Source organism: Ambystoma mexicanum, chromosome 13 (genome assembly GCF_040938575.1).
Source record: "Ambystoma mexicanum isolate Mex_15411 chromosome 13, UKY_AmexF1_1, whole genome shotgun sequence".
NCBI lineage: Eukaryota > Metazoa > Chordata > Amphibia > Caudata > Ambystomatidae > Ambystoma > Ambystoma mexicanum.
The window spans coordinates 799,232,815-799,242,483 of NC_090938.1; positions in this window are offsets into that span (position 1 = coordinate 799,232,815).

Consider the following 9,669-nt stretch of genomic DNA (forward strand, 5'->3'; position numbering starts at 1 on the left):
CACCGGAGAGTCAATCAGCAGTACGATACACCATTGGAGTTGGGCGAACAGTGCAATGCCGCAGGAGAGGCTGGGGGCATAAAGCACCACGCCACGAGCTGAGGGCCCCGGAGAGTACCTGGAGCACTTGATTTAATGCCCCCTGGAGAGGGCTACGAAGAGGACACCTGGAGGAGCACTAAGGCCAGTCAGGTTTGGAATACAAGCCCATAAATCAGAAGTGCAGGGACTACGTAACGCATATGCAAAGCGCTGAGTGGGCTGACAGGCGGCCGGGAGGAGGCCTTCGGGCTACAGCGCGAGGCGAGGGCACAAGAGTAAAGAAGCATTGGATAAAATAAGCAAGGATCACCTCTCCACCTCGGTGAAGGGACTGCATGGCACCTTGCGGGAAGGCAGCCCCACATCACCCACTCAGAGGGACCTGCCCCAGGGGGTTGTCTGTACATCGCCCCAGCAAATCTGCCAACTCAGCAGGCAAGAGCTGTCTCCCGAGTAGGGAACTATTACTTCAGAGCAAACCTTATCTTGCGCTACAGGCGAGGGGGGCCGATGTGTGATGACTGGTCAGTGTGGCTGTAGCTGGAGGCGCTGCAATTCCTATGGCGAGATGGCGGAGACCCCTAAAGCAACAAAACAGCCGGACATCTCCACTCTGCTAGCGGTAAGCACCTCAGAGAAGTGAAGAAGAGAGCGTACCAAGGTCATGATCCACACGGAGGATCCTGATCCAGCTCCATCATTGCCAGCGCAAACAGATTTGCAGGAACTCCTGGCGGCGATGACCAGGGAACATCAGAAAAGCACTGAGGAACTTATGAAAAAACAACCAGCCTGTATAAGTGAGTGGAGGAAGTCGAGAACAGAACAGCCGAGGTGCTAGCACAGCTATGAAATCGGCGAGGGAGTGGACCAGATAGCCGCACTAGAGGCAAGCTGTGAAGCCATAGAAATAAAGCGAGAAGTAGAAAACCACTCCCGCCGTAATAACATTCGCCTACGGGGCATCCCATCTGCAGTCCCTGATGCGGACCTGGAGGAATTTGTCTGGGACCTCTTCCACTGCGTCCTGGCCTTTCCTGACAGCGCCCCAATACAACTAGACAGAATGCACCGTACCCAGGTGAGTTAACTGTAAGCCTCCACGTTGGATGTCCTAGTGAGGGTCCACTTCTACAAAATCAAAGTGGAAATAATGAGGGCAGCCAGAGACACACCTCGCACCCAGTTTAGAGACGCCTCAATACCTAGCAATGTACTAGGATCTGGCCACGACCACGCTATTGAAAAGAAAGAGCCTGAAACTATTAACAAGAACGGCGGCGGGAGAGGGAAGATAGTATATCCCTGGGGATTCCCCACGGTACTACTGTTTACTTTTATTTATTTGTATTGATTCATTATGAACCTTTACAAAACAAAGAATATATAGGACACTTAAGATGTATGAACACAAACTGTAGAACATGTATAAACATTTAGACATCTAAAACGTCCAAAATATCTAAGACATAGCATAACCTAAAACATTTGACAGATAGCATTTCATTATCTCCTATTACATGACGACCTTGCCCCTCATCTTTCAGCATATTGCAACTATAGGTAATGGTCTCTGGGTGAATTTTCAACAATTAACTGACATCCTCCTAAGAATAGGTAAAAATAACTAACTGGAAATATATACAAGTTCCAGATTTTAAAATTTAAATTAGTTATAAAACCTTTAAGACATCAATGATTAACTTAAAATTAATTTCATTCCATTTCATATTATTTCTTCAAGCGTTTTCCAGCAGTCTTATTAAATAGCACCTACGGGACAATAACGCAGAATTCTTCCTCAGTTGTATGTACTCATGATGTTTAAACTCTTTGATACATCCCTCCAGATCTTAATTAGTGCTGTGTGAACCGATTGGAGGTTAGAATTTAAACACTCCTGTTTACATCAGAGGGCAAGCACTGGAAGATGCGCACCATGAATGAAGCGGAAAGGCTCCTCAACCCATCTAACCCGGACAACGGAGGCAAAGGTGGTGCTTTGCTGGAATCAGCACCCCAGAAGGGGGGGTTACGGCATCCAGGACCTGGGAAAGCAGGAGGCGGAAGCTCAAGGGTCTGTCCCAAAGGAACAAAAAAGGTGCAAAAGACTGAGGCAGAGAGCATTATCAGAACAATGGAAAATGTATATCCGCCTCACGAGGCGGGTTGGACTGGCTGGAGATCTGAGCCCAGGAGGGGGGCTGTCCTCGGCCGTGGCAAGGGAGCCTGAAGCAGCACCCTGACAGTCGCCTTCACTGGGGACGCTTGCAGGTGCGGTCTTAAATCTGGTAGGCCCCGGGTGCTAATGGGCAGAGAGAGGAGTGGGGTTTGCGAGCAATGGCTGCAGTTGCAAAAGAAGCCAAGTTGGTTGCTGTTGCGACTACGGTTTTGTCTGGGTGGGGCCGGTTGTGCCAGAGAATGTCGGCTAGTCTCATGTATCTTGATCATTTTAGTTGAGTCGGAGCGAGGTAATGTTTCGGGGAGTGTGACGCAGCACATGGCAAGTTAAATATTATCATCTTGCTGCACAGGAAAAGGCTCAATTCCTCAGGGATTTTCAGGGTGAGAGTCTTGTACCAGGGGCGGAATGCATCACACTGGTAGGTACGCATGGAGGCTAACTGCTAGAGAACTCAGCATGGTAACCTGGAATGTGCAGGGTCTTAACTTCCCAGGGAAGCGGAAGTCAGCCATGCACAAGTTAGTGGAACTAACTGCTGGCGTAGTCTGCAGGCGGGAGACGCATCTCCTGGCCTCCGAAGATCGGCAGATAAAATGTAGATGGTTCACTAAGAGCTACTTTGTCACCTCAGGAAAAGAAGAGGGGGGGTTGTGCTGCTCTTCAGTGAGGAGGTTACTCTGACCAAGGTCTCGGTAATGTAGGACCCATTGTTTAGGTACATACTGGTGAAAGGGCGTTTGCACAAACTAACCCTTAGGTTTGCGTCAATCTATTTCAAGTAGCGCACAAGACCAATTCATTCATGCATGCAATCGCCCCAGACGTCTCATTTGCAGAGGGCCGAATCCTGATGGGGGGAGATTTTAACTTGGTCCTGGACCCATAGAGGGACAAAACCCTGCCACCTATAAGGGAGGACTATGCTAGAGCGATAAGGTTGGCTGTGTTTCTTTGAGAGGTGGGGGTAGTGGACGTCTGGTGGCTATCCAAACCAGGTACGCGTGATTATACGTTCTACTCCCTCATTCATAAGGATCTCTCAAGAATAGATTTAATCCTCATCTCCAGTGAGCTTTTCCCATCCTTGGAAGGGGTTAGCATTTTGTCGAGGGTTATATCGGACCACGCCCCGGTGCTAGCCCGCATCTGGGCAATAGGCTTCCCGGCCCGGCCCCAAAGTCCTTGGAAGCTGCAGGACTCCTTGTTACAAGATGCAATCTCCACCGCTATAGATAACTATTTGAAGGAAAACTCTTCTGTGGGTTGCTCCATATCGTCTGTTTGGGACACCATGAACGCAGTAATACTGGGCAACTGATCACACTCGCTGCACTGCCCAGAAGAACTGGTCAGGTACAGCAAGAGCGGCTTGAGGAGGAGATGGAGGAACTAGAAAAGGTGCATAAAGCCAACCAATCTGCAAAGGCATGAAGGGATCTGAAAAAAGCAAAGTCCTTGTGGGCTATGCACCTAGCTGACAGATCTGCCCGGGCCTTAGCATACACCAAACAATTCTACTATGCAAACAGTAACAAAGCAAACCGGTTACTGGTGTATACATTGAAAGAAATACACACTCTGAACAATATCCGAACATTGAGGGTCCCGGACGGCTCCCTATAGGTCTCAAAGGGGGATGTTAAGAGTGTTGATGGATAACCATTGGGAAGTAATGTCCAGGGACCCTATTAATGCTGCACTACCAAATAAGTACATGACCCCTGTCCCCCATGGACCCCAAAAGGGATCCCACTGGATCAGCTTGACCCTCTTGAACTTCCTATCTCCCTTGAAGATGCAACGGAGGCCATTAAAGCCCTGAAAAGCACAGCGACGGGCCCAAGGGATTTACAACTCGGTTTTATAAAGCTTATACTCCAGCTCTAGCCCCTAATTTAGCTGATCTTTTTAACTCCTTCCAAACCACAGGGTGTGTCACTACTTCTATGGAGGAATCTTTAACTGTACTTATTACGAAACCCGGGAAAGACCCAAAGGAATGTTGCTTGTACAGGACTATAACACTAATGAACAACAACGCGAAAATCTTCACCAAAATATTGGCTCGCTAGGGTCATGCTCAAATGAGTGCACCATGATCATACAGGGTTCACCCTAGCCGCACCACCTAAGACCATATCAGGCCCATACTCAAACTAATTAAAAGCGCTCCAAGGGAAGGAGTGGCGATAGCGGTGGTCTTGTTAGATGCCCATAAAGCGTTTGACCTACTCGATTGGGAGTCTTTAAGAAAGACATTGGCCCATTATGGTTTTAACCCAAAGTATGCAAAATGGGTCTTGGCTAATTATCAGCAGCCCAACACATCCTTAAGAATTAACAGGTTTTTTGGACTTGAAGATGGCGGCCGTGGAGGGAAGACGTGCGTGAGCAGGGCTCTGTCTCCCCTCCCGTGCTGCAACAGAAAGCACATCAAATTAGTATGCACTCTCGCTTCGCTTCCCAGGTGATAAAATAGGTCAGAGGAGTAGCAGAGACGACCTGCTTCGGAGGCGGGATCCGGACCGGCTGGAGCGCAGAGCGCCATAGCGGAGGTTGCGCCAGCGAGACGTGGCCCCGACAGAGGGAGGGCCGGTGGAGCCGAAGATCCCAGACAGGGAGACTCCACAGCAGGAGAGAGACGGGCCAACACGGGTGAGGTCCCCAAAAACAGAGGAAGGAGCCGACACACGCCCACGACAGGACTCAGCACCCAGAGAGCAATCGTGAGCGGGCCCCCAGAATGGCATCGGAGGACCGTGGTACGAGGCCCTGAGGACGGGATGAGCCATCAGAAGACACGGCACGGGCAGCAGGAGAGTGAGGCCGCTCGGGAGAGCACCGTGGGTGTACACCAGCAAGGCGGAAGAAGGTAAACCCACAAGGGGCCTTGGATAGACTGAACACTGATCGGTGGAGATATTGGCAGACCCCAGAACAACAGGCAGGCCCCCCCCCCCCTGGACGTTAATCAGAGAGGAGAGACACCACCGGGGAGGCAAAGCCTGACACGCAGCAGAGGGGAGGAGGTTCCAACAGAAGACTCTGAATCGCCCGGGAATTAGCAAACTGGGGTAGGTAAACTCCCACGGGAGGCCCAGGAAGAGGACAGTGACACTGAGCAAGTGAGTCACAGGAGAAAAAACAGGCATGGTGGGGCCCTCCAGATGCCGACACAACAGCGGAACGGCCGTAAAACAGAGGAAGAGGGGCTCCCTCCGACATCGGGAGATGTGCACAGCCACGGCTAGTAAAGCCCCCCCAACTCCCTAGACGGCCCCCCACGAACTAGAAACCCACAAGAAGCAAGGGCTAGGGTTACAAGCCGAAAGGGACAGGGGGCGAACGGAACCACCACACGCAGCGACGAACGGAGACCAGATAAGATACGAGCATAACTCAGAACCCAAGGGCCCCTTCTGCCTGAGCAGGAGCATACAGAGGGGGAGTTGAGGTCTACACTGCACCTCCCCTGCAGGAGAGACAAAAAGGAGAAACCACAGGGCAGCAGGACGTGAGAACCATAAAGATATCCTAAGGCCTTGACCCCCGAACAGAGCGGGCTTACAACCAGTGCCGGCGGCTGGTGCCGCTCTGACAATTCACACATCAGGGAGACGTAGGAGGAAGCAGAAGGCTGGAAATCAACACAAGAGAGGCACTAATGTCAAAATCTAGGGGGAAGCAAAACCAACCACTCCCACAGACCCCGCAAGCTAAGCAAGATCAAAATCTGGTCCACCTTTGGGGAGTCAACAAATGGCTCCCAGAAAGAGTGAAAGCGCACAAAGGACAAAGAAATGAGACGGATACGGAACCCCCTCCGGAAGACATCACAAAAGAGGACATGAAGGCCTGGTTCGGGGAGTTTCAGGCACAATTTATGGCCACAATGAAGGCACAATTTGAGTCAATGAAAAGCGAACTTAAATCGGCGGTACAAGAATTAAAGACTGAGATGGCAGGGCTAGGAGGAAGAACAGACACCCTAGAGAAAGTCGTACAGAACATGGAGGAGGAGACTCAACAAAGCGCAGAAACTCAGGAACATCTAGTCCGCCCAACGCACAATCTGGAACTACAATGCGAAGATTTAGAAAATCGATCACGAACATCAAACATAAGAATAAAAACATGACAGAAACATTTGAAGACAAAGACCTCACAGGAGCGGCGTAGCAGGTATTTAAGGACATATTGGCCTTAGCAGATGAAGTGGACGTCCCAATAGATCGAATACACAGGGTGGGTCCGAGGAGAACTGCAGATCAAGGCATCCGCCCCAGAGATGTATTGGTGGCCCTCACCATATACTCCCAAAAGGAACAAATCCTCAGGAAGGCAAGGTCAATAAACCACATGAACGGGAAGCACATATCCCTGTTCTAAGATTTGGCACAGTCGACACCTCAAAAAAGGTGAGAGATGGCCCAGGTGACGAAGGAATCGACCTCACGCCAGATCAGATACAAGTGGATATTGCCCTTCGGGCTCCTGTTCACGTGGGAAGGGACACATAGAAGAATAACGACAAGAGAAGAATTAACAGGACTCGGTCCCCAAAGGTGTAGATCTCATGGGCACCCATCAGGGCTGCCCCTTGTTGCCCCTGATATTTGCTTCATCAGTGGAGCCGTTCACCAATAGGATACGTGGCAACCTGTGGCTACAGGGCATGCAAGTAGGAGGTTCCAATTACAAGGTCTCCTTTTACACGGACAACAGACGGACACGTCCCTCGTGGCTTTATGGTGTGAAATCTTGGAATTTGGTTTGGCGTCCGGCTTTAGGGTAAATTGCTCTCGAAATCCAATGCTTGGGGTGTAAACATCCCTCAAAGGAGAAGGGAAACATTGGCAGGCAGTGGGCCGATCCCATGGGTTAAGGCCCATATTACCTACTTAGGGGTTCGGATTCCGAACAATATTTGAAAGGTGTACCAGGCCAACTTCCCACAACTCTTTAGAGACCTAAGGAGCGACCTAAACTGATGGCACAAGCAGGTAGTGTCATGGCTAGGAAAGATCACTGCACTTAAAATGAGCCTGTTCCCGAGGTTCCTGTATCATTGCTTTTCTCTTCCCATGGCGATTCCCGAGAGTGAGCTGGGGAAACTACAACCGGGGAATGGCATACATATGGGGCAGGAAAAAGCCACGGGTATCTAGGAGGGTGATGCTCTGGGGAGTCCCCAGTGATGGCCTTGGAGTCCCAGGCATCTCCAGGTATTGCCTGGCAGTGCAATTATCTCACTCCTTTGCATAGCAAAACATCAACAACCCATCCCGCTGGAAGCAAATGGAGGAGGCATGAAGCTCTGCTCGTCTCTCAGCCCTGCCCCACCTCGGGCCGATAGGCTGCACCCCAAAGGCAGGCCCGATGGTGGCCCCTAAAAATACAGTTCATTGTTGGAGGAGGGATGTTAGCTGGTGGGGAATCAGTGGCACCCTGGGCCCTCTAACCCCAGTCTGGGATAATCCAGAATTCTTGATGGGAATTGGCTCAGCAGGCGTCCGCAGATGGAGGGAGTGTCAGGTCCTGTCTCCAAAGTTCCTCTGAAGCTGCTGAACCGCACAGACACACAAAGGTGTCCAGTGCTCAACTGGTCATAAATACAGATGAGTTCAAAACACCCCTTGGGGAAAGGGGAATGGGACAAAATAACAAACTCAGACAATGGATCTTCCTCCTTAGGATGGATATCTGTATGAATGAAAAAAGACACAAGGTAAGCTTATAGCCTGTTATCATCAAACCCCCTCTTCAAGGCCCTGACCCAGGGCCTGGTTTACAAGGTTTCCTTCTGTGAAATCTGGCCACAAGCACTGGAGCATGAACATCATGAACCCCCTCCCAAGAACGTTCTTCGGGACCAAAGCCCTTCCAATCGATTAGGTATTGAAGTTTCCCTCTAATTTTCCTTGAATCAAGAATAGCCTTAGCCTCAAATTCTTCAGATTGATTTTCAAGAATTACTGGACTTGGGGCAACTCCTAATCTAGTCCCTTCCTGCAAAGGTTTCAGTGGACTAACATGGAAGGTCGGATGTACCCTAAGGGTAGAGGGTAACCTTAATTTCACCACTACTGGATTAGTAACCTTTTCAATTTCAAAGGGACCCACAAAGTGTGGATATAATTTATTCCTTCCCTTAATTCTTAAATATTTAGTTGATGACCAGACTTTGTCACTCACTGAGTATTCAGCACCTCGTCTTCGCTTTTCATCTGCACATTTCTTGTAAATGGCCTGATTTACATGAAGCGCCTTAATTGCACGTTCCAAATTACTTTTCATGACCTCTAATCTTTCTTCAACTGCTGGATTGATCACCTCTCCTCCAACCTGTTCTCTCAAAAATCGAGGATGAAAACCTCGAGACAAAAAGAGGGGACATGGAAGTAGAATCCTTCATAGAGTTACTGTAGGCAAACTCTGCAACCCAAATCAAATTCACCCAACTTTCTCCAGTATGTAAATAGCATCTTAAGTATTTTTCTAATTCCTGGTTTACTCACTCTACTTGCCCATTGGTTTCTGGATGATAGCCTGAAGACAACTTCACCTCCACTCCCAGACCATTACACAAAGCTCTACAGAACTTTGATATAAACTGAGACCCTCTACCTGAAATGACTTGACTGGGTAATCCATGCAACCGGACAATACCCTGAGAGAATCCTTACGCCAAACTTTCTGCTGTCACCTCTCCAACCATTGGAATTAAATGTCCCTCTCCCTGAGTACCAGCTAAGACAAAACGTTCTGGGTCAATCGGAGGTTGAGGAGACAATTCCACTACTTGTTCACTGCCTGGAAATTGGCGAGACAGAGCATCTGCCTTTCCATTCAATCTCCCAGGCTTGTAAGTAACAATGAAGTCATAGTCAGCCAAAAAATAGACCATCTCAATTGTCTTGGGGTTAAAGTCTTAGCTGATTTTATAAAAGCAAATTTCTATGATCGGTCAACACAGGTACAGTAAATCTTGCTCTTATGAGATAGTGACATCATTCCTCAAAAGCTGATTTTTTTTGCCAAGAGTTCTTTATCCATGATAGTATAATTAACTAATGCTGGAGAACATTTCTTGGAAAAATATGCAACTGGATGCCCTGAGGTCTCATGTCTCGGAGATAAAACTGCACCCATGGCAAGATTTGAGGCGTCTGCTACTAAAAAAAAAAAAAATCTGGATCTGGATGAAGCAGAATCATTCCTGAAGTAAATCTTTTCTTAAGACTCTGGAAAGCTTCCTCAGCCCCTGGATGCCAAATAAATGTCACCCCCTTCTTCAGAAGTCCAGTGATCGGAGTGATAGTCTGAGAGAAACCCTCTATGAATTTTCTGTAGAAATTGGTGAAGCCTAAGAAACGTTGTACTGCCTTCACCTTGGTTGGAGATGGCCAGTCCACCACTGCCTGAACCTTCATAGAGTCCAT